This window comes from Mesoplodon mirus, assembly GCF_964341445.2.
Source record: "Mesoplodon mirus genome assembly, chromosome: 7".
NCBI lineage: Eukaryota > Metazoa > Chordata > Mammalia > Artiodactyla > Ziphiidae > Mesoplodon > Mesoplodon mirus.
This window is the reverse complement of record NC_138983.1, coordinates 99,147,101-99,172,029: the sequence shown is the minus strand read 5'-3', so window position 1 is coordinate 99,172,029 and position 24,929 is coordinate 99,147,101. Positions and strand designations below refer to the sequence as shown.

Here is a 24,929-nt window from a genome sequence, read left to right as displayed (position 1 = left end):
AAAGTTGATTCAGTTTAGGGCACAGTGGGTAGCTTGTGTCTCTTTTACTTGTTAGAAAACACACGTATTTAGGCTGCGTGTCAATCTAGACATGGCGTCTATAGCGAAAAGCCTGGTTTTCCCATTTTGAAAGCTCCATTCTTGCAGCCGGAAAAAACCTGAAAAACACTGTTGTTGCCGTGTTTCTAGTCCCTGCAGGCATGGCTCTGAGAAAAAAAAGAGTTTTCTCGAAAGAAAGAGGGTGCTTCCAGGTCCTGGGTGGCAGCTCTTCCTGCCCTGCTCTAGAGCTAAGGGGAATCTCAACGGGGACCCTAGCCTCAACGTAAGGTCTTGATTTGGCATCCAGAAGGGTAGGCGTGAAGCAGGTTCCCTGAGGCCTTAGTCGCAGTTCTGCATTCGTTTAACGGCAGTAAGTGTCTAGAGACTCGTGGCCCCGTCGCGTCAGCGCCAGTTTCAGGACAAGAACTCTGAGGACCCGCCGGTTCCCCTGGGCTTGCTGGGCCACACTCAGACCCGTAGGCCCTTCAGGGTGCCCCAGGGTAGGCCGAGGGAAGGGTAACACACTGCAGTCTACCTTGGGGGAGCTAGATGTTGATGTTCCAACTACCGGGTTTGTTTTTTTTTTTGCAAAAACCCCTAAATATCCTGTGCCCTCCCTTACCTCTTCAGAACAGTCCCTCAGAGCTATCTGAGAGGCTGTCTCCTGACTTAAGTCCTCAGTATGTCCTCCAAATAAAACATAATTCTCAACTTTTTGGTTGTGCATTTTTTTTCAGTCAACATTTAATTGTATGGCTCATGTAGGTACTATGCCTAAATGTAATGGGATGAGCTGTAAATTATTAAAACTAGATAAATTCTGTCAGCTCTACCACTAGCTGAGATCAGGCTTTCTTCTCTGGATACTTCTGTCATAGACCTTGGCAGATATGGGGTCTGTGTTGGTCTTAAAATTATTCTTAGAATTGTGGGGACTCATTCATTCTTTCAACAAATTTTACTGCTTATATTCTATGTGTCAGTTACAGTGCTGGGTCTTGAAATACAGAAGTCAACACACGAAAATACAAGGATAAAACACATTTTCTACCATATTAACTTTTTTCATTCATTCATTCATCCTTAAGTCATTCAACACGCATCTTCTTATTGAATACTGATGAGGGATCAAATGCTATGCTAAACACTGAGTATATAACTGCAAATGAGATGGATAGGCCCTGATTTTGATGTCACTACTATCTTTTGTCGTGCCATATAGTGGGACAGCTTCATTATTCCCTTTACCGTAAGTTTTGGTTTTTTTGCGCTACGCGGGCCTCTCACTGTTGTGGCCTCTCCCGTTGCGGAGCACAGGCTCTGGACGCGCAGGCTCAGCGGCCATGGCTCATGGGCCCAGCCGCTCCGCGGTATGTGGGATCTTCCCAGACGGGGGCACGAACCCGTGTCCCCTGCATCGGCAGGCAGACTCTCAACCACTGCGCCACCAGGGAAGCCCTACCCTAAATTTTTATCACAAATTGCTAATGAAAATAAAACTGTTAGTGGAGTTTCAACATGCATAGGTAAATGAGAACACAGAACTCCCCTTTCGCATGCCCCATTCTCCTCCTTCTAACTCCCTATGTGAACTCACTTTGTGCCAAGACCAAGAAGATGTGCCCCAATAAGAACCAAGCTGATTTCCTCACACTGACAGGGGCTATTGCTCACTTAGAAGACTTGATGCTTAAGTTTGATAAGCAACTAGAAGACCATGGAGACAACCTATAAAAATGATTTGTCTTGGGAGAAAATACTAAAAAGGGTTAATGTGCTGTTCCACATGTCTAACCTCCTGGGATTAAACCACAGGCACCAAGATCACCAAGTGTACGTGGCAACAATGAGCTAAAAATGAAAAGAAAAGCATCATACTGTTGTTGTATTCATCTTCCCCCAAGGCACTCTCTGATAAACACCACAACCACTAAGGGAATTGAGAACAGCTTCCTTGTGGGGCAGGTTATATATGCATCTTTTTCCAAGAAGTTAAATCATATCCAGCTATCAGCACACCTTACTTAAGGTGATTGTAATGTATGAGATTAAATGTTCCTACCTGATTGGAAAACTTCTTGTCCTCAATTCATTGGCTATACTGGATTATTTTTCTTGGGTCAGACCTTCAGACTTCTACCAGAAATCGTTCCTTTGGGGAAACCAGGCCTTCCCAGAAACTCAGGTAACTGAAATGGAGACAGAAAGAGAGAAGGAAATTATTTGGACATATAGACCTCAATTGTTTGGTTTTAAGTAAACGTCCCAGCAAACATCTTCTAAATGGTATAATAACTTTAGGGAAATTCACAGTTTATAAGTTTGTGTACTCATAAACTGAACATATTATGATAAGAGTACAGGTTGCATTTTGTGTCTTCAACTCAAGCAAAGACTTCAAAAAAGTCCCAGTTATCCTTTGTTCATTAAGACACAAAGAAAGGGCAAAAAGGGCAAGTTTCCAAGTCTTTTTCTTTAAAATTTACTTCCTTTCTTCAGTCTTCATCAAGATCTTCAGGAAATTAACTTTATTAAAGTTAATTATTCATAAAATAAACATACGAACCTGCAGAAGACTATTTCACAGAGACCTGTAATGTACAATATCCATTGCATACATGCACCATGAGCTTGTCTTTTCTAGCACTGGCATACACAAAACTCTGTGTGTGTGTGGGGGGGTGTGCACACATGTGTGTCTTTTTTTTGTGATGGAGCCATAGGGAGAAAATAAATCTATTGGCTGCAATTCAGTGATGTAGAAAGATTTAAGGGTAAAGGAAAAGGCTACATCAAGTGAAGCAATAAAGTCATGAGGTTGTGCTTCCATAATAATAACAATAGCAGTCTTCTGTAACCAAGGGAGCAGGCTCCTCAAATTATAGTCACACCTGTTAGACCATCTGCCCATAAATTTCACACTATCATTAATGGAAAACAAATGGCACTGTCTCTCCTTCCCTTTATCCATTGGCCATTCTCATATAAACGATTTTTCTCTTCAAGGTCATGCTCTTTCCTATCTGTTTAAAAATATTAGGATTTAGGAGGGGTGATACATAATGTGCCATGCCTTGGTACTTGTACCAGTGATGGCTCTGTAAGGAGCACTGGATTGTTAGGAGGCTATACATTGAATTCCCCTAGAAGCAGAACCTGAGGCAATAATTTGAATGCAAACTGTTCATCTGAGAGGTGCTTCCAGAAGACTCAGAAGTGGAGTGGGAATTGAGAATGGAGGCATGGAAGGAAGCCAACAGAGGTGCATTACTGAATAAATTACTCCTGCAGGGAACTGCTGCCAGTATTTCAGGGGAGTTCTGTGAAACTCTATAGAACATGTCTCAGAGTTATCCCAAGAATTGGTGAGAAACTTGAAGTACTTATCTTCCAGTCCCCTCTGTCCTTGGTTGAAAGCTACACCCAGATACATTAACTCCTGTACATTTCTGGCCTGCCCTAAGGTGGATAATTGCAGGTGGTAACATGAGTCTATCAGCATATACTGGAATGATGAGTGCTGGGGAGATATGAGTGGAGCATTGAAACCATCTAATACAGTCGGGGCAGGAGATATTAATTATTGGCTTGCAAGTCCAAATGGGTAACCTTAAATTCCTGCGTTAATGGTTTTACTTTGAGGTATTTAAGCATGATGTACGAGTAAAAATTTCCTCTATTAAATCAAGTTGAAGATCCTAAGTCCCTAATCTTCTGGAAAACTGTGGGTATCTTTTTAACAGATTTTTGAAAAGTAACATGATTAAGATTTCAAACTGACCATCCATTCATTCATTAACTCATTCAACAAGCATTTATTGAACACCTAAAGTATGCCATGGGTTAAACTAGGCACCAGTGTTACTGTTACTAAAATCATTATCGTGCCACCTAGAAGTCAATGTATTGTGACACTCAAATAAGAAAATCCATAGTTACCGTAAAAATTATTACAGAGTGATATAGGAAGACACGGTAAGACCTTAATTCATGCTGTGGACAGTAGTATATGGGGGATATCAGTAGGGCTTCCTGTAGAAGGCAATTGAAATGGATATGTAACATGAAGGAAGGGTGAATTTTTGAGGAAAAGAGAAGATAAATTCATGTTTGCCAGAAAATGAATGGTTAAGGATCAGTCCAGAAAGGAGTTCCATTCATAATCAGTATAAGAAATGTCACTGGGGCTTCCCTGGTGGCGAAGCGGTTGAGAGTCCGCCTGCCGACGCTGGGGACACGGGTTCGTGCCCCGGTCCGGGAAGATCCCACATGCCGCGGAGCGGCTGGGCCCGTGAGCCACGGCCGCTGAGCCTGCGCGTCCGGAGCCTGTGCTCCGCAACGGGAGAGGCCACAACAGGGAGAGGCCTGTGTACCACAAAAAAAAAAAAAAAGAAAGAAATGCTCACTGGAGTGTAAGAAAAGAAGACAATGGAGAGGGTGGTAGAAGCCAGACCATGAATGGTCCATGTATATATACTAAGTGCTATGGTCTAGTCTTTGTGTTCCCCTCCAAATTTATACGTTGAAATCTTAATTTCCGGAGGTCATAGTAGTAGTAGGTGGGGCCTTTGGGAAATGATAAAGGTATTAGTGCTCTTATAAAAGAGACCCCACAGAGCTCCCTAAGCTCTTCTGCCATGTGAGGTTACAATGAGAAGTCTGTGACTCAGAAGAGGGCCCTCATCTGACCATACTGGCACCCTATTCTTGAACTTGCAGCCTCCAGAACTGTGAGAAAAAAATTCCTGTTGTTTATGAGCCACCCAACCTGCAGTATAATCTTACAGCAGCCCAAAAGGACAAAGAGAGTTGGGATGTGAGATTTTACTCCAAGAAAGATGGGAATCCATTGAAGGATTTTAACTGGTAACTTAGAAGAGAGACAAGTTTCATAACACAATCAGGTATTTTTATAAGAAACATTTGTTTCATTTTCAGAAAGATCACTCTGGAAATACTGTGACTAGATTTTTGGAGAAGGGTGATGGCAGTCCCGGATATAGAAAGATGAGTTAGTAGTCCATTAATGTAAGTCAAACAAGAAAGTGGATATAAAAAGTGTGAATCTGTGGCTGAGAGTTCTTTTGTTTTAGCACTTGAAAAATGTTACGTCAATGCTTCTGACTCCAGAGTTTTAGACAAGAAATATGCTGTCACTGGAATTGGTGTTTCTCAATAAGCAATGCATCGTTTCTTCCTGTCCACTTTCGAGATTTTTTTTGTCTCTACTTTTCAGAAGTTTAGTTATGACACGTCTTGGTAAGGATATCTTTGCGTTTTTCCTCTTTGGGTTTGTTCAGATTCTTGAATTTGTGTTTATGTCTTCTAAAAAATTGGGAACTTTTTAGCCATGATTTCTTTGAATACTTTGTCAGTCCTACTTGCTCTCTTTTTTCATTCTGGAACTTTGATGATATGAATGTTAGTGCTTTTGTTACTGTTCACAGGTTCTTGAGATCCTGTTCTTTCTCCCATCTTTACCCCTCAGTCTATTTTTCTCTGTACATTTGGTACATTGTATTGATCTCTTCTAAGTTCATCTCTTCTAAGTTCAGCTTTGTAATCTCCACTCTATTCTTTTTTTTTTTTTTTTTTTGCGGTACGCGGGCCTCTCACTGTTTTGGCCTCTCCCATTGCGGAGCACAGGCTCCGGACACGCAGGCTCAGCGGCCATGGCTCACAAGCCCAGCCGCTCCGCGGCATGTGGGATCCTCCCGGACCGGGGCACGAACCTGTGTCCCCTGCATCCGCAGGCAGACTCTCAACCACAGCGCCACCAGGGAAGCCCTCCACTCTATTCTTGAGCAATGTTTTTTGATTGTTGTATTTTTTCAGTTCTACTGTTCTCATTTGTTTTTATTGTTATAGCTTCTAGTTCTTTGTTTACATTTTCTATTTTTCCCATTTCTGTCAAGGAACACATGATTGCTAATTGAAGCATTTATGTGACAGCTTATTTAAAATCCTTGTCTGATCATTTCAATAGATGTTTTATCTCAGTGTTGGTGTATGTTTATTGTCTTTTCTCATTTATTCTGTGATTTCCTGGTTCTCGGTGTCATGAGTATTTTGCCATTGTATTCTAAACATTCTGAGTTATTATATGACTCTGTAACTCATTTAGTTTTATTATTACTTTTTAGAAGGAAGTCATCCTATTTGAGGCGTAGTATGAGGACTGGGGGGTTATGTACAGATTTCCATTGGGCCCTACTGACAATACCCCAGCAAAAGTGGGCACTTACATTGTCTCACTGCAGACAGGTCAAGTAGAAGTTCAGCTATCCTATTGGCCCTTCTGACACCTTCCCCCCAAAAGTGGGAACATTAATGTCATTGTGTTGCCTTTTAGTAGGAGTGGAAGTTCATCTCCCCAGTAGATTTCTTGACACAGGGGAGGGGAGAAGTGAAGTGTTTGCTCTCCTTCCTCCCACTTCATTCCTTCTTGTTGATGCCGGGTGTGGGTAGAGGGTCAGCTCCCTGCTGGCCCCACTGACGCCAGGGTGAGAGGAAGAGAACTGACGACTCGCCCTGCTCGTGCCGTCTCGTTCTGTCTTGTTGCCTCAGGGTGGTTCTGGGGATTCAGCACCCCACTGGGTCTCACTGACACCATGTGTTGGGGGTTAGTGGGGTGCCTACTCCCGCCAACCTGTAACATCCTATTCTTATTGATGTCAGGGAGAGATGGACGCTAAGTCCCACCATTGGACCCCACGACTGTGTGAGGGCAGCCCAGTGTTAACAAGCCTGTCAGGCACCACCTTTTTTTTTTTTTTTTTAAATAAGTAAATTTATTTATTTATTTGGCTGTGTTGGGTCTTCATTTCTGTGCAAGGGCTTTCTCTAGTTGCGGCGAGCGGGTGCCACTGTTCATCGTGGTGCGCGGGCCTCTCACTGTTGCGGCCTCTCTTGTTGTGGAGCGCAGGCTCAGTAGCTGTGGCTCACGGGCCCAGCTGCTCCGCGGCATGTGGGATCTTCCCAGACCAGGGCTCGAACCTGTGTCCTCTGCATTGGCAGGCAGATTCTCAACCACTGCGCCACCAGGGAAGCCCAGGCACCACCTTTTAAAGTCTGTTTGCTAATGGAAAGGGGTGGAGGCTCAGCTCACCACTGGACCACACTGAAACAACCCTGGTGGGGAATCAGAGCGCTGCCTCTTCTAGAGGGCAGGAGTGGGGTGGTGTGGAAGATCAAATCCTACCCTGGCCCAACTGAAACGACAGGACATAGGGGATGGGTGCAATATTCCGCTGGCACTTGGCTCGAGTAGTGTGTATATTATTGCCCAAATGGTCTTCTGTCTTTAGCAACCCCTTTCCTCGTACTTTGGCTAGGGGGAACAGGGTTTTGTGGGGTTTTTAGAAGCTTTTTTATCTGTTGTTCTGTTGGTGGTTATTGATTGGGGGTGCCTGTAATACCCTCTCCAGGATGTATGGGAAGCAACAGGAAACACAGGGGACTCATCACCATGTTATTCCTCAAGTCCCAAAGTCCCTAGTTAAGTCTGCCTTCTCATTTCCACCTTTCAGCGTCTTCCTATGTTTGTTTGTTGTTATGTTCAGGGTTTTAGTTTTAAGTGGGAGAACCTGGGAGAAATGGGCTACTTCATCTTCTTGGAAGCAGAGGTCTGGAGGCCTTTTGATGTTAAAAAGTACTGCTGACTGTAAATTAAAATTTGATGATATACACCTTGCCCTTTAAGAATTATTCTACTAGATGATGTGGCTTCCCAAAGTTGCTACAATTTGATTTTCATACTTCTAAAAGCCAAGTGTTTTGCTGGAGTTGAAATTTAAAGATAAGCAAGAGATGAGGCTAAGATGATCTATGTGGTAACAGATTAAAGTTGGAAACATCAATATACATTCATGTTTAGCTTAATATTGCTTCATATTACCTTAATACACATGGCTATGTAGAGAGATACTTATAGATATGTGCGTATACATGGGTAATGTACACACATATTATCTCTTTGCTCTGTCAGCTGAGAAGATCTAGAAGCAATGACATCCGAGCAGCAATTAGCACACCCCACACCCAGATCCTGCTGTCTAATACCGTTCTCCACTAAAAAGACCTAGTTATCTTTGAAGAAATAGCTGATTCTAGGACTAGGGCAGTAAATATACAAGATTTATATACAAGACCATCTTATAGTGTCAGAAAGTAAGGAAGTTCCAAAAAAAAAAATACAGGATGGGGATACCTCAGAGTGGCACAAGAGCCAACTGAAAAGAGTTCACAAAGGTCAGGACTAGAGCAATTTGAGGAATAAAGTAACTAAAGTAGAATTAGATTATAACCCAAAGTATAAAATAAAAATCCATGAGTTCTTCTGATATAAATAAATAATTGGATACATAAATGCAGGAGAATAGATAAATCTCCAGTGCAAAGGAATTCCAAATAGCTTATGTAGTACTCCATCTTAAGCATAACTCCCTATTCCTTAGTTGTGGGCTGAGCATATTGACTTCCTTCCAAAAAAGTACAGTATGAAAAAGGGAAGACAGTAATCTTACGATGGAGAAACCTGAAAAACACTACCTCAGCCTGGTGATCAAAGTCGACCTCAGCATTCATAATGCATATTCATACTTTGTACACTTGATGTGATCTGACAAAATAACCCTTCTACTCTGTGGTCTTCCTCCCCAAAACACATAATCCCAATATTATCATGAAAAATGCATCAAACAAATTCTAGTAGTGGGCATCCTACAAAACCCTAACTACTCAAAATTGTCAAGGTCATCCAAGGAAAATCTGAGAAGCTATCAAACCCAAGAGGAGCCTAAGGAAACATGGCAACTAAATGTAATGTGATGTTTTGGATGAAATCCTGGAATAGAAAAAGGACATGAGGTAAAAACTAAGGAACTGGACTAATGTATGGACTATGGTAAATGATAATGTATCAATATTTGTTAATTGATAGTAACAATGTAACATACTAATGTAAGTGGATCATCATAGAGGGAAATGGGTCTAGTGTATATGGAAACACTTTACACTATCTTCTCAATTTTTCTGTGAAATTAAAACACTTCTAAAAAATAAAGTCTATAAAAACGCTGTGTTGTCTTGTTTTATGATTATGTGCCTGTATTTCCTAATGAATATGTCAATTTGCTTTACCTTCCTTGATACTGATATTACAGAAAATACTAAGTAACTCTGAAAGAATTTGTAACTCCAGTTCAACAAGCAATAATTCTTGTATTAACTTTTTGGAAGAACCCACTGAATAAATCAAAGCAAGTTGTCTTTAAAGGCTGAATTCCTTTTCAGTGTTTAATCTTTTATATGATTAATGCATACCACAAGCAAGATTCTGTTTCAAAGGGCAGAAAACATTGATTGTAGGCGATGTCTAAAGTACAGTGAAATATTAATGCATGATGCTATAACAACTTTAATGTATTTTATGTTTTCAAAATGATGAATTGTTATTTCAGTCAATAAAGTATTCACTTTTATACATTTCCTACCCATCTTTTCCCAAGACACCCACAAGGAAATGATGCTATCATCTGACATTAGGTTCATCAATTTAAATTGGAGTTTTTGGTAGCTGTGGTTGCCAATGGTACTGGAATGTGTGATACTTTTACAAATCCTCTCCATGGCAAAATCTGATCCTCACAAGGTAAATCACAGTAGGTGCCTAAAGCCAAATGACATATTGCTTTGTAGCTAGATTACCAAGCATTTTACTTAGAGGCACAATAGAATGTAGAAAAGGCCATTTCTCTTTCTGTCTTTTTCTGCTCAAAGGTCACTCACCATCTTACTTTTTATCAGACATTTCAGAAGTTTTCCATAAATTTAGACTATATAATGTCACTTAATGTGAATGTAGCTCAACATTCTGTTTTAGTACAGCTAATCTCACATTATTTTAGTGGTGCTAAATATGTAAATCATCAGCAAATTTTTGTACTTAACTTTTTTTTTTTGGATGTGGACCACTTTTTAAAGTCTTTATTGAATTTGTTACAATATTGCTTCTGTTTTATGTTTTGGTTTCTTGGCTGTGAGGCATGTGGGACCATAGCTCCCCGACTAGGGATTGAACCCACACCCCCTGCATTGGAAGGTGAAGTCTTAACCACTGGACTGCCAGGGAAGTCCCTGTACTTAACTTTTAAAAATAATTAAAATAAGCTATTCAACACATTTTTCCTTAAAAAAAAAAAAAAAGCAATTCTCCTTAGGCTGGCCCTGGGCACATATGTGATTTGCCATTTTTTCCATGGACTATTTTCTTATCTGTTCTACTGTGTCACATTTGTTTTACCTTCTCAAAAAGAAGCATTTAAAAATTCATCTACGTGTTCATGCATTCATACATTTATTAAATAAATCTATTGAACACCTACAGATGGCACAGAAAAAAAGGCAGAAAACTAATCTGGGTTGCACAGAAAGTAATGAACTCAGTTAAAATTTTTGGTGAAAACAGGTATTACTCAATCTACTGGAAATTACATTTCATTATGGGGACTCACAGACTCGAGGAAAACCAAGACCTAAATAATAATAAAATAATAAAAGCACTAGCCATTTACTGAGTGCCTGCTTGTACATGACTCTGAAACTCTAAAATCATTACGGATGTTCTGATGATTGTCTGATATAATTGTAATCTCCATTTTACAGATGAAAATAACAAGGTTCAGAGACATTAGGCTACTTGCCTAAAGTGAAGTGGCCCAGAAACTACAGAACTGGAAATTGAACCTTAGACTTCATAATGCCAAAGTCTGTGCTTTTAATCACAATGTGTGTGTGTGTGAGAGAGAGAGAGAGAGAAAGAGAGAGAATGTGTTTAATAGAGAACCTCTGAGAAATGGCAAGAAAACTGCCAGGTATCCATAAAACAATAATTTAGGAGCTTCTTACTATACAAGTAATTGTTAATCATATGGCTGAACTAAGGATCTCTCACTTTTGAACTAAGAAACCAAAAGCTTCCAGAAGTTGAGTCTAAATTTTACACTTACATAAGATACTTCATACAGAATGCTCAAGTATAATAACTAAAGAGCTCTGAAAATACTGGAAGCATTCATATAAGTATGATTTCATAATGTGGATAATAGAGGATTTAAGAAATTGGCAGATGCAACTGCAGACTCATTTGTTATCATTTCTGTGAAGGGCAAGATAAATGAATAAAATGAGAAAAATGAAAAAAGAATGGCTAGCAATTTTAGGTAGTTTGCTGAATCTCCATACTAGGAAAGACTAAGCAAAAAAAAAAATTCTCGAAATATTATTTTGAAAGCACCTACAAGTGTATATGGTCTTTGTATACCAAATAACTTGGAATTATGAACTGTCAAATAAGTCTAATCTTCTCTGATGATAAAATTGCTGACTTTATTTGAAACTATGGAATGAAAAATGAGGTAATAATCAGAAATTCTTAAGAAAAGGAGTAGAAAAAACAAAATTATAAGAGTTATGTTAAAAAATATTTTGAGGGCCTCCCTGGTGGCGCAGTGGTTGAGAGTCCGCCTGCCGATGCTGGGGACACGGGTTCGTGCCCCGGTCCGGGAAGATCCCACATGCCACGGAGCGGCTGGGCCCGTGAGCCATGGCCGCTGAGCCTGCGCGTCCGGAGCCTGTGCTCCACAACGGAAGAGGCCACAACAGTGAGAGGCCCGCGTACCGCAGAAAAAAAAAAAAAAAAAAAAGAAATGCTCACTGGAGTGTAAGAAAAGAAGACAATGGAGAGGGTGGTAGAAGCCAGACCATGAATGGTCCATGTATGTATACTAAGTGCTATGGTCTAGTCTTTGTGTTCCCCTCCAAATTTATACGTTGAAATCTTAATTTCCGGAGGTCATAGTAGTAGTAGGTGGGGCCTTTGGGAAATGATAAAGGTATTAGTGCTCTTCTAAAAGAGACCCCACAGAGCTCCCTAAGCTCTTCTGCCATGTGAGGTTACAATGAGAAGTCTGTGACTCAGAAGAGGGCCCTCATCTGACCATACTGGCACCCTATTCTTGAACTTGCAGCCTCCAGAACTGTGAGAAAAAAAATCCTGTTGTTTATGAGCCACCCAGCCTGCAGTATAATCTTACAGCAGCCCAAAAGGACAAAGAGAGTTGGGATGTGAGATTTTACTCCAAGAAAGATGGGAATCCATTGAAGGATTTTAACTGGTAACTTAGAAGACAGAAAAGTTTCATAACACAATCAGGCATTTTTATAAGAAAAATTGGTTTCATTTTCAGAAAGATCACTCTGGAAATACTGTGGCTAGATTTTTGGAGAAGGGTGATGGCAGTCCCGGATATAGAAAGATGAGTTAGTAGTCCATTAACGTAAGTCAAACAAGAAAGTGGAGATAAAAAGTGTGAATTTGTGGCTGAGAGTTCTTTTCTTTTAGCACTTGAAAAATGTTACGTCAATGCTTCTGACTCCAGAGTTTTAGACAAGAAATATGCTGTCATTGGAATTGGTGTTTCTCAATAAGCAATGCATCGTTTCTTCCTGTCCACTTTCGAGATTTTTTTAGTCTCTACTTTTCAGAAGTTTAGTTATGACACGTCTTGGTAAGGATATCTTGGCGTTTTTCCTCTTTGGGTTTGTTCAGATTCTTGAATTTGTGTTTGTCTTCTAAAAAATTGGGAACTTTTTAGCCATGATTTCTTTGAATACTTTGTCAGTCCTACCTGCTCTCTTTTTTCATTCTGGAACTTTGATGATATGAATGTTAGTGCTTTTGTTACTGTTTACAGGTTCTTGAGATCCTGTTCTTTCTCCCATCTTTAACCCTCAGTCTATTTTTCTCTGTACATTTGGTACATTGTATTGATCTCTTCTAAGTTCATGATTCTATGCTTTGTAATCTCCACTCTATTCTTTTTTTTTTTTTTTTTTTGCGGTACGCGGGCCTCTCACTGTTGTGGCCTCTCCCATTGCGGAGCACAGGCTCCGGACACGCAGGCTCAGCGGCCATGGCTCACAAGCCCAGCCGCTCCGCGGCATGTGGGATCCTCCCGGACCGGGGCACGAACCCGTGTCCCCTGCATCCGCAGGCAGACTCTCAACCACAGCGCCACCAGGGAAGCCCTCGACTCTATTCTTGAGCAATGTTTTTTGATTGTTGTATTTTTCAGTTCTACTGTTCTCATTTGTTTTTATTGTTATAGCTTCTAGTTCTTTGTTTACATTTTCTATTTTTCCCATTTCTGTCAAGGAACACATAATTGCTAACTGAAGCATTTATGTGACAGCTTATTTAAAATCCTTGTCTGATCATTTCAATGGATGTTTTATCTCAGTGTTGGTGTATGTTTATTGTCTTTTCTCATTTATTCTGTGATTTCCTGGTTCTTGGTGTCATGAGTATTTTGCCATTGTATTCTAAACATTCTGAGTTATTATATGACTCTGTAACCCATTTAATTTTATTATTACTTTTTAGAAGGAAGTCATCCTATTTGAGGCGTAGTATGAGGACTGGGGGGTTATGTACAGATTTCCATTGGGCCCTACTGACAATACCCCAGCAAAAGTGGGCACTTACATTGTCTCACTGCAGACAGGTCAAGTAGAAGTTCAGCTATCCTACTGGCCCTTCTGACACCTTCCCCCCAAAAGTGGGAGCATTAATATCATTGTGTTGCCTTTTAGTAGGAGTGGAAGTTCATCTCCCCAGTACATTTCTTGACACAGGGGAGGGGGGAAGTGAAGTGTTTGCTCTCCTTCCTCCCACTCCATTCCTTCTTGTTGATGCCGGGTGTGGGTAGAGGGTCAGCTCCCTGCTGGCCCCACTGACGCCAGGGTGAGAGGAAGAGAACTGACGACTCGCCCTGCTCGTGCCGTCTCATTCTGTCTTGTTGCCTCAGGGTGGTTCTGGGGATTCAGCACCCCAGTGGGTCCCACTGACACCATGTGTTGGGGGTTAGTGGGGTGCCTACTCCCGCCAACCTGTAACATCCTATTCTTATTGATGTCCGGGAGAGATGGACGCTAAGTCCCACCATTGGACCCCACGACTGTGTGAGGGCAGCCCAGTGTTAACAAGCCTGTCAGGCACCACCTTTTTTTTTTTTTTTTTAAATAAGTAAATTTATTTATTTATTTGGCTGTGTTGGGTCTTCCTTTCTGTGCAAGGGCTTTCTCTAGTTGCGGCGAGCGGGTGCCACTCTTCATCGTGGTGCGCGGGCCTCTCACTGTTGCGGCCTCTCTTGTTGCGGAGCGCAGGCTCAGTAGCTGTGGCTCACGGGCCCAGCTGCTCCGCGGCATGTGGGATCTTCCCAGACCAGGGCTCGAACCTGTGTCCTCTGCTTTGGCACGCAGATTCTCAACCACTGCACCACCAGGGAAGCCCAGGCACCACCTTTTAAAGTCTGTTTGCTAATGGAAAGGGGTGGAGGCTCAGCTCACCACTGGACCACACTGAAACAACCCTGGTGGGGAATCAGAGCGCTGGCTCTTCTGGAGGGCAGGAGTGGGGTGGTGTGGAAGATCAAATCCTACCTTGGCCCAACTGAAACGACAGGACATAGGGGATGGGTGCAATATTCCACTGGCACTTGGCTCGAGTAGTGTGCATATTCCACTGGCACTTGGCTCGAGTAGTGTGTATATTATTGCCCAAATGGTCTTCTGTCTTTAGCAACCCCTTTCCTCATACTTTGGCTAGGGGGAACAGGGTTTTGTGTTTTTTTCTGAAGCCTTTTTGTCTGTTGTTCTGTTGGTGGTTATTGATTGGGGGTGCCTGTAATACCCTCTCCAGGATGTATGGGAAGCAACAGGAAACACAGGGGACTCATCACCATGTTATTCCTCAAGTCCCAAAGTCCCTAGTTAAGTCTGCCTTCTCATTTCCACCTTTCAGCATCTTCCTATGTTTGTTTGTTGTTATGTTCAGGGCTTTAGTTTTAAGTGGGAGAACCTGGGAGAAATGGGCTATTTCATCTTCTTGGAAGCAGAGGTCTGGAGGCCTTTTGATGTTAAAAAGTACTGCTGACTGTAAATTAAAATTTGATGATATACACCTTGCCCTTTAAGAATTATTCTACTAGATGATGTGGCTTCCCAAAGTTGCTACAATTTGATTTTCATACTTCTAAAAGCCAAGTGTTTTGCTGGAGTTGAAATTTAAAGATAAGCAAGAGATGAGGCTAAGATGATCTATGTGGTAACAGATTAAAGTTGGAAACATCAATATACATTCATGTTTAGCTTAATATTGCTTCATATTACCTTAATACACATGGTTATGTAGAGAGATACTTCTAGATATGTGCGTATACATGGGTAATGTGCACACATATTATCTCTTTGCTCTGTCATCTGAGAAGATCTAGAAGCAATGACATCCGAGCAGCAATTAGCACACCCCACACCCAGATCCTGCTGTCTAATACTGTTCTCCACTAAAAAGACCTAGTTATCTTTGAAGAAATAGCTGATTCTAGGACTAGGGCAGTAAATATACAAGATTTATATACAAGACCATCTTATAGTGTCAGAAAGTAAGGAAGTTCCAAAAAAAAAAAAATACAGGATGGGGATACCTCAGAGTGGCACAAGAGCCAACTGAAAAGAGTTCACAAGGGTCAGGACTAGAGCAATTTGAGGAACAAAGTAACTAAAGTAGAATTAGATTATAACCCAAAGTGTAAAATAAAAATCCATGAGTTCTTCTGATATAAATAAATAATTGGATACATAAATGCAGGAGAATAGATAAATCTCCAGTGCAAAGGAATTCCAAATAGTTTATGTAGTACTCCATCTTAAGCATAACTCCTTATTCCTTAGTTGTGGGCTGAGCATATTGACTTCCTTCCAAAAAAGTACAGTATGAAAAAGGGAAAACAGTCATCTTACGATGGAGAAACCTGAAAAACACTACCTCAGCCTGGTGATCAAAGTCCACCTCAGCATTCATAATGCATATTCATACTTTGTACACTTGATGTGATCTGACAAAATAACCCTTCTACTCTGTGGTCTTCCTCCCCAAAACACATAATCCCAATATTATCATGAAAAATGCATCAAACAAATTCTAGTAGTGGGCATCCTACAAAACCCTAACTACTCAAAAGTGTCAAGGTCATCCAAGGAAAATCTGAGAAGCTATCAAACCCAAGAGGAGCCTAAGGAAACATGGCAACTAAATGTAATGTGATGTTTTGGATGAAATCCTGGAATAGAAAAAGGACATGAGGTAAAAACTAAGGAACTGGACTAATGTATGGACTATAGTAAATGATAATGTATCAATATTTGTTAACTGATTGTAACAATGTAACATACTAATGTAAGTGGATCATCATAGAGGGAAATGGGTCTAGTGTATATGGAAACACTTCATACTATCTTCTCAAGTTTTCTGTGAAATTAAAACACTTCTAAAAAATAAAGTCTATAAAAACGCTGTGTTTTCTTGTTTTATGATTATGTGCCTGTATTTCCTAATGAATATGTCAATTTGCTTTACCTTCCTTGATACTGATATTACAGAAAATACTAAGTAACTCTGAAAGAATTTGTAACTCCAGTTCAACAAGCAATAATTCTTGTATTAACTTTTTGGAAGAACCCACTGAATAAATCAAAGCAAATTGTCTTTAAAGGCTGAATTTCTTTTCAGTGTTTAATCTTTTATATGATTAATGCATACCACAAGCAAGATTCTGTTTCAAAGGGCAGAAAACATTGATTGTAGGCGATGTCTAAAGTACAGTGAAATATTAATGCATGATGCTATAAAAACTTTAATGTATTTTATGTTTTCAAAGTGATGAATTGTTATTTCAGTCAATAAAGTATTCACTTTTATACATTTCCTACCCATCTTTTCCCAAGACACCCACAAGGAAATGATGCTATCATCTGACATTAGGTTCATCAATTTAAATTGGAGTTTTTGGTAGCTGTGGTTGCCAATGGTACTGGAATGTGTGATACTTTTACAAATCCTCTCCATGGCAAAATCTGATCCTCACAAGGTAAATCACAGTAGGTGCCTAAAGCCAAATGACATATTGCTTTGTAGCTAGATTACCAAGCATTTTACTTAGAGGCACAATAGAATGTAAAAAAGGCCATTTCTCTTTCTGTCTTTTTCTGCTCAAAGGTCACTCACCATCTTACTTTTTATCAGACATTTCAGAAGTTTTCCATAAATTTAGACTATATAATGTCACTTAAAGTGAATGTAGCTCAACATTCTGTTTTAGTACAGCTAATCTCACATTATTTTAGTGGTGCTAAATATGTAAATCATCAGCAAATTTTTGTACTTAACTTTTTTTTTTTTGGATGTGGACCACTTTTTAAAGTCTTTATTGAATTTGTTACAATACTGCTTCTGTTTTATGTTTTGGTTTCTTGGCTGTGAGGCATGTGGGACCATAGCTCCCCGACTAGGGATTGAACCCACACCCCCTGCATTGGAAGGTGAAGTCTTAACCACTGGACCGCCAGGGAAGTCCCTGTACTTAACTTTTAAAAATAATTAAAATAAGCTATTCAACACATTTTTCCTTAAAAAAAAAAAAAAAAAAAAAGCAATTCTCCTTAGGCTGGCCCTGGGCACATATGTGATTTGCCATTTTTTCCATGGACTATTTTCTTATCTGTTCTACTGTGTCACATTTGTTCTACCTTCTCAAAAAGAAGCATTTAAAAATTCATCTACGTGTTCATGCATTCATACATTTATTAAATAAATCTATTGAACACCTACAGATGGCACAGAAAAAAAGGCAGAAAACTAATCTGGGTTGCACAGAAAGTAATGAACTCAGTTAAAATTTTTGGTGAAAACAGGTATTACTCAATCTACTGGAAATTACATTTCATTATGGGGACTCACAGACTCGAGGAAAACCAAGACCTAAATAATAATAAAATAATAAAAGCACTAGCCATTTACTGAGTGCCTGCTTGTACATGACTCTGAAACTCTAAAATCATTACGGATGTTCTGATGATTGTCTGATATAATTGTAATCTCCATTTTACAGATGAAAATAACAAGGTTCAGAGACATTAGGCTACTTGCCTAAAGTGAAGTGGCCCAGAAACTACAGAACTGGAAATTGAACCTTAGACTTCATAATGCCAAAGTCTGTGCTTTTAATCACAATGTGTGTGTGTGTGTGTGAGAGAGAGAGAGAAAGAGAGAGAATGTGTTTAATAGAGAACCTCTGAGAAATGGCAAGAAAACTGCCAGGTATCCATAAAACAATAATTTAGGAGCTTCTTACTATACAAGTAATTGTTAATCATATGGCTGAACTAAGGATCTCTCACTTTTGAACTAAGAAACCAAAAGCTTCCAGAAGTTGAGTCTAAATTTTACACTTACATAAGATACTTCATACAGAATGCTCAAGTATAATAACTAAAGAGCTCTGAAAATACTGGAAGCATTCATATAAGTATGATTTCATAATGTGGATAATAGAGGATTTAAGAAATTGGCAGATGCAACTGCAGACTCATTTGTTATCATTTCTGTGAAGGGCAAGATAAATGAATAAAATGAGAAAAATGAAAAAAGAATGGCTAGCAATTTTAGGTAGTTTGCTGAATCTCCATACTAGGAAAGACTAAGCAAAAAAAAAAAAATTCTCGAAATATTATTTTGAAAGCACCTACAAGTGTATATGGTCTTTTTATACCAAATAACTTGGAATTCTGAACTGTCAAATAAGTCTAATCTTCTCTGATGATAAAATTGCTGACTTTATTTGAAACTATGGAATGAAAAATGAGGTAATAATCAGAAATTCTTAAGAAAAGGACTAGAAAAAACAAAATTATAAGAGTTATGTTAAAAAATATTTTGAGGGCCTCCCTGGTGGCGCAGTGGTTGAGAGTCCGCCTGCCGATGCAGGGGATGCGGGTTCGTGCCCCGGTCCGGGAGGATCCCATATGCTGCGGAGCGGCTGGGCCCGTGAGCCATGGCTGCTGAGCCTGCGCGTCCGGAGCCTGTGCTCCACAACGGGAGAGGCCACAGCAGTGAGAGGCCCGCGTACCGCAAAAAAAAAAAAAAAAAAAAAAATTTTGAAACAAACATAAAATCCCTATTACTGGTACAGAGCTTTTAAAACTTTATTTTGGTTTTAAGTTTTAATAAATATTTATATGTTTACATAATTACTGTCATAAGGAAGACACAATTGTAGGTCAACTTTCTTCATTCTTTCTTTATTAAGCATTATTCTATTTTGCTCCATCATCTTGTAATTATAATATAGTAACTGTGTAACTTTCTACTAAGTGGATATTTCCTAAACTGTTTTCCTATTGTTAACAATTAAAGGTATTTCCAATTTTTTGTTATTACAAATGACATGACAATGAGCATCTTTATATAATAATTTTCTGGATTATAAATTATTTATTGGCATAAGCTTCCAGAATTAGAATTAATGTGCAAAAAGCTATTAACATTTTTATCTTGCTAGACATTGCCAAATTACTTGTCAAAAGATGGAAGCAAATTATATTGTAAAAATCTTTGCCAACGGAAGACATTATATATAATTTTTGATTTTGCTAAATTAATAAGTTGGAAACCTATGTTCCATTTCTTTGAATTCTTTGATAACAGAGTGCTGCTGGAGACTGGGAGGGCAGCCATGTCCGTGAAGGCTCCCCAGAGTTGGAGCGGGGAAGTGGAAAAAGGTCAAAAAAAAATACTAATTGTATTTTCCCTCCATTGTTATCTCTCACTCTCTTCTGCCTCTGTGTAACTTATATCCAGGTAGCTGGAGAAAAATCATGTGGCAGGGCAAATTGGTATTCCAATAAATTAATAATCACCAGCTTCAAATGGATTTTCAAGACTGGAAGTATTGCTCTGACTTACAGTAAGCTCTTTCTAATTCTCCTTAAGGACTATTTTCTTAGAAGCTTTACTTAACCTCCATCCTCTCTACTTCCTTCACTCTGAGCTGGTGAGGTGCTTCATAGCTCATTAAGAACACAGAAGTCAGTAAATAGTCCACTGCCAAATCCATTAATTCATTAGCATTTGCGTTGACCTTTGTATTCCCTTTTACTACAGGAGTGAAAGTTAAAAGGCCATGTGCACTACAGACAACATTTCATTCTCTCTCATCTTCTCAAGTACTTCACAGCCCTGCATCTTCTACAGCCCATCTACTCCTTAGGAAGGATTCTTGCCAAAGTTCAACCTCATTCTAGACTAGTAACTCCAACTTAAAATGTTAAAAACTATACGTGTAACATGAAAGCCTCCCTCCTCCCCTAATCCCTGCATATCTTCTTTAGCCAATTCATGTCTGAACTTTTCAAAACTGTTATCTTCATATATTGTTTCCATTTCCTCACGTCCCATTTACTCTATGATTTCCATCCATCTGACTTCTCTCACCGTAATCTCACTGCCCACTGTCCTGAAATTTTACTTATGAAGGTCACCAGCGATCCCCATGTCAGTATAGCCAATGAATAGTTTTTGTCCTATTTCTAGGCTCTTTCCTTCTTTAAAAAAGAAAAAGAATAAGAAACACAAAAACCATTTTTTTCTTCTATGCTTTTACACTCTCATCATCTTCTGTCTTGGTATATTTTATTGGCTTTCTGTGTTTCATCTGATTTCTAACATTCTATTAGTTTCCTTTATCTCCAGTGGAATAAACCAGTATATGAAGGATTATTCTCAACAGGTAGTTCTCATAATAACGGTTCTAGTAGCAGCAGTCAACGCTCTGTGATGCTTATCACGTGCCAGACACTATTCTAAGACACCGTTTAAATTCATATATATAGACACACACACACACACACATATATATGAGGGTTTCCTCACAGGCCTATGAAATAAGCCTATTATTATACCCATGTTACAAATGAGAAAACTGAGGCAATGAGAGGCCAAGGTCACAGGATCAGTACTTGGTGAAGCCCCGCCTGAGTTAATGCTGGAACTTTAGAGTAGACAAGTTCATAATGTCTCACAGATTGGCCTTAAATGTGAGCAACATTTAATTAATGACTTGTGAAGTATCAGAAAATAATGGAACATTTTAAATTGATTGGGAACTACTAAGTCATGTATCAGTAACTAAGAATGACTCTTATTGAATGAAATTATTTTTCATTATTCTTTTGAAAGGAGAATATTCTTGTGTTAGTGTTTCAGTTTTTTTTCATTCACATATTTATTCATTTATTAGACACACATTTCCTACACACCTTCTATGTGCCAGTGTCTGCTGCAAGCCTTGGAAGATTCAGCGGTGAGCAAAAAATTACAAAGTCCTTGCTCTTAAGCAAATGTCCAGTGGTGGAGGAAGACAGAGTAAACATGTAAATAAATTTTGTACAGAGACAGAAATACGACTGGACAATGGGATGGAGAGGCAGTGAGGAGGCAGGTCTCTTTGGTCAAGATAGTAGTGGTGGCGTTTGAACCGAGACCTTAATGATCAGAGGGAAATTGGTCTGGGTAGAAGGATTAGCCAATCTAAAGCCGGGAGAGCAAGAAGTAGAGCTTGTTGCATCTGAGGGACTGAAAAAGACAACTGTGCCTCGAACGCCATGAAGGTCAGGGAAAGATGTAGTAAGTGACCAGAGCCCATGGTCCCTGTGAGCCTGGCTAAGTAGCTGAAAATTTAATCTCTTTACAATAGACAGCCTTTAGAGGTCAGAAGCAGTGCGATAATAGCATCTGATTTGTGCTTTTTGAAAGACTACTTTGACTGCGGAGTGTCCTACAAAAGCAAAACACTTGTGTCTCTATGAAGTGCAGATAGTAAATTTTAAAAAGCCCAATGAGCTCATAAGCAGTTGGTTTACTAAGTGTAATCATTTATCTTAACTAGACTTCATTAACATAAGCTTGGTGACCTTGGGGCCCTGGGACATATTAGATTAGGGAAACCCAACTATTTTCAAATAGTGTGATTTGAAAAATTCTCGAAATTGTTGGGGTTCAGGAAGATTATTTTATTGCTGGGCCTGGATGGGAAGTTTAGAATAAGAAAAGAAAGTATGATGGCTGGCTCCCATCTATTCTCCCTTGCTGTGGGAGAAATATTGATGGGGTGACTACTTTGCTGTTGACCCAATGCTTAAATTTCAGAGCTAGTTCAATCCAGTAAATATTTGCTGAACAACTATTATATGTTAGGCACCTAGCTGAAACTGAGAATATAAAGAGAATAATTAATAATAAAAGCAGGTATTACTAACAAGAGACAGGCACTGTGCTAATGCTTAACATGCACCATCTCAAGTTACATTAATTTACACACTAACCATATGGGGTAGATGCATTTATTATACCATTTTCCGGGTGAGAAATCTAATCCCTTTAAGGATTAAGTTACTTCTCCAAGGTTACACAGCTAGTTAGGGGCATAGGCAGGATTTGAACGCAGGTCTGGTATCAGCACCAATTCTCTTAGCCATTATGCTCTATAAGGACCTTACTTGAGAAGTTCAGGATTATACATATATGGGTACAACCAACCCTAAGACCATCTGGCAAAACTGGCTGCTTGAGAAGTCCTGGATTTATGTAAGATGCTCTTGGAATGGAGAAGATTGTGAAGGAGGGTCCCCAAAACACACTCTCTATACTAAGGGGCAACAGAAGAGAAAAAGAATTAGCCTACAGCAGTATGATATTGAGGACGAAGAAACAGTGTTTTTCTCTTTTGTGAATAGTTATTAAATTATTTCTACTTCAAAATATCAGAAAGAAATCACAGTACTATGGACAGTTTGCAGAGCCACCCTATCTTAGCGTGAATCCTGGCAGGTGTAGAGTTCATAGTATGACCCTGGCACCTAAGTGTAGTTAAGTAAGCTTTCATTTTTCTTTAGCCTTAAAGCAAAGTAGCTTTCTGATAGGTATAATTTAGGAAAGTCTTCAAAGAAAATATTTCAAGTCCACTATCTCAGAGAAAAGCAATTTTGCAAAAGATCTATCAGCAAAAGCAAGGCCAAACACACCAATTATTTAGTGAGACTTATATGGTTATACCATTGCTCATGTTGTTTCTTTATGCATTTACCTGGAAGAAGGCTTTTAATGTTCAACAATTCTCAAAGAGATAAAGACCCACACTGATGTGTCAGAAAGAGCTTTGCCCTGGAATTAGATCAGTTTAGGCTTGGCTACTTACTAGAATTAGGTAACATTCTTAATCTTTCTGAACCTGTTTCCTATCTGCAAATAGGGATAACACTATCTATTACAGAGGGATGTGGTTAAATTAAATGACACATGTAAATGAAATATATCCTTCCAGACTGAGAACATACCTAGTAAATGTTAAGTGATCTGCAAATATTCTGCTTTCTTGAGATGGATGAAACCTGTTATCATGTTCTTAACCAATGGTCTAAATATCAAGACAATATTTAGTTAAAAGTTATATTTGTTCTTTCACTGTCCATCTGCATTTTAACATATTCTAACATATTCTCCTTGATCAATTGTGTCAATATTAGCAACATATGTCATTTAAGCTATTACTGTTCATATGTTTAAAATATTTCAATGCGATATAAGTCATTACTCAAAGGGATGCCTAGCTGGCTTTGTCAAAGATTTACTTTAAGTAAAAATGAAAGACACATTTTTCATTTTCACCAAGTTTTATTGAACAGTGTATTCATTAACTGTATGAACTTTGTGGCCAACCCAATACAGTAGCCAAGACATGGAAACAACCTCAGTGATTTTTGTGGATGAATGGATGAAGAAAATGGGGTGCATACAACCTACTATTATTCAGCCGTGATAAAGAAGGAAATCTGGCTATTTGTGACCACATGGGTGGATTTGGGGGGCATTATGCTAAATGAAATGTCAGACAGAGAAAGAGAAATACTTTAGGATCTCATATGTGAAATCTAAAATACTGAACTCACGATAGAAAGAATGGAATGATGGTTGCCAGAGCTGGGGGTTGGAGGTGAGGAAAATGAGTGAAGATGATCAAAAGATAAAAACTTCTAGTTATAAGATAAGTGAGTAATCGTGATGTCATGTACAGCTTGGTCGCTACAGTTAACAATACCGTATTTTACGTTTGAAAGTTGCTAAGAGAGTAGATCTTGAAAGTTCTCATCACAAAAATAAAATTTGTAATTATGTGAATTAAGGTTAACTAAACTTATTGTGGTAGTCATTTCACACTATATATATATATATCAATCATCACATTGTACACCTTGGACAGATACAATATTATATATCAATTCAATCTCAATAAAACTGGAAAAATCTCATTTATAGTTTAGCATAAATATATCAAATGGGTTTCTTGACAAGATTAATAATAACTATAGATAAAAGGAAATAAGATATTGTTGTTGCTGTTGTTTGCTTTTCCAGAGTGCAAAACACTAAAAAGGGGGGAGGTGAGTATGGGCTTGCAAATGCTGCTTCATGGGCCCTAATGCTATGATACAGACATTTAGTCCAGATCTGAAAGAGAACTTGAGTCATTTCAACAAATCTGCAAAACAGTCATGTTCAAACATGAAGAGATATCAGTAAGTTCTTTTTCACACTGCAAGACATCTGCCTTCAGCTTTCAGCAAAACCTCAGTTTTTGGGTTATGAGGGTAACAGTTCTTAAGCAAGCAGCACAATGCTTCCACCAGTGCTTTCTCCCTATGATGAATAAGTTTTCAGTCTCCCCACCAGTGCTCATCCCTTCTCCCCTTAATGTCTTGGCCAAAATTCAACCATCAGCCCAGAAAACTCCTTCCCAGTTTCACTGACTGTACGTGACCACGTTATTTCAATCACCTTGGCACATTTATATTACCTACTTCCTAAGGTAGGTATTATATATATGAGATTTTAAATAAAAGAATGCCTGTAAAGTACTTAATGCTCGACTCCCAGCACA

The 24,929-nt window shown here is 39.2% G+C and overlaps 1 protein-coding gene across 2 annotated transcripts in view; it reads right to left on the bottom strand.

Annotated features, from left to right (window-relative positions):
* LOC309807240 (uncharacterized protein) overlaps positions 1 to 24,929 on the bottom strand; it is a 122,318-nt gene that overhangs the window by 48,722 nt on the left and 48,667 nt on the right. For both annotated transcript variants that reach the window (XR_014294531.1, XR_014294532.1), the window contains exon 2: positions 2,102 to 2,228. The gene's annotated coding sequence lies outside the window, so the exon portion shown is untranslated. The remainder of the gene's footprint in view (positions 1 to 2,101; positions 2,229 to 24,929) is intronic.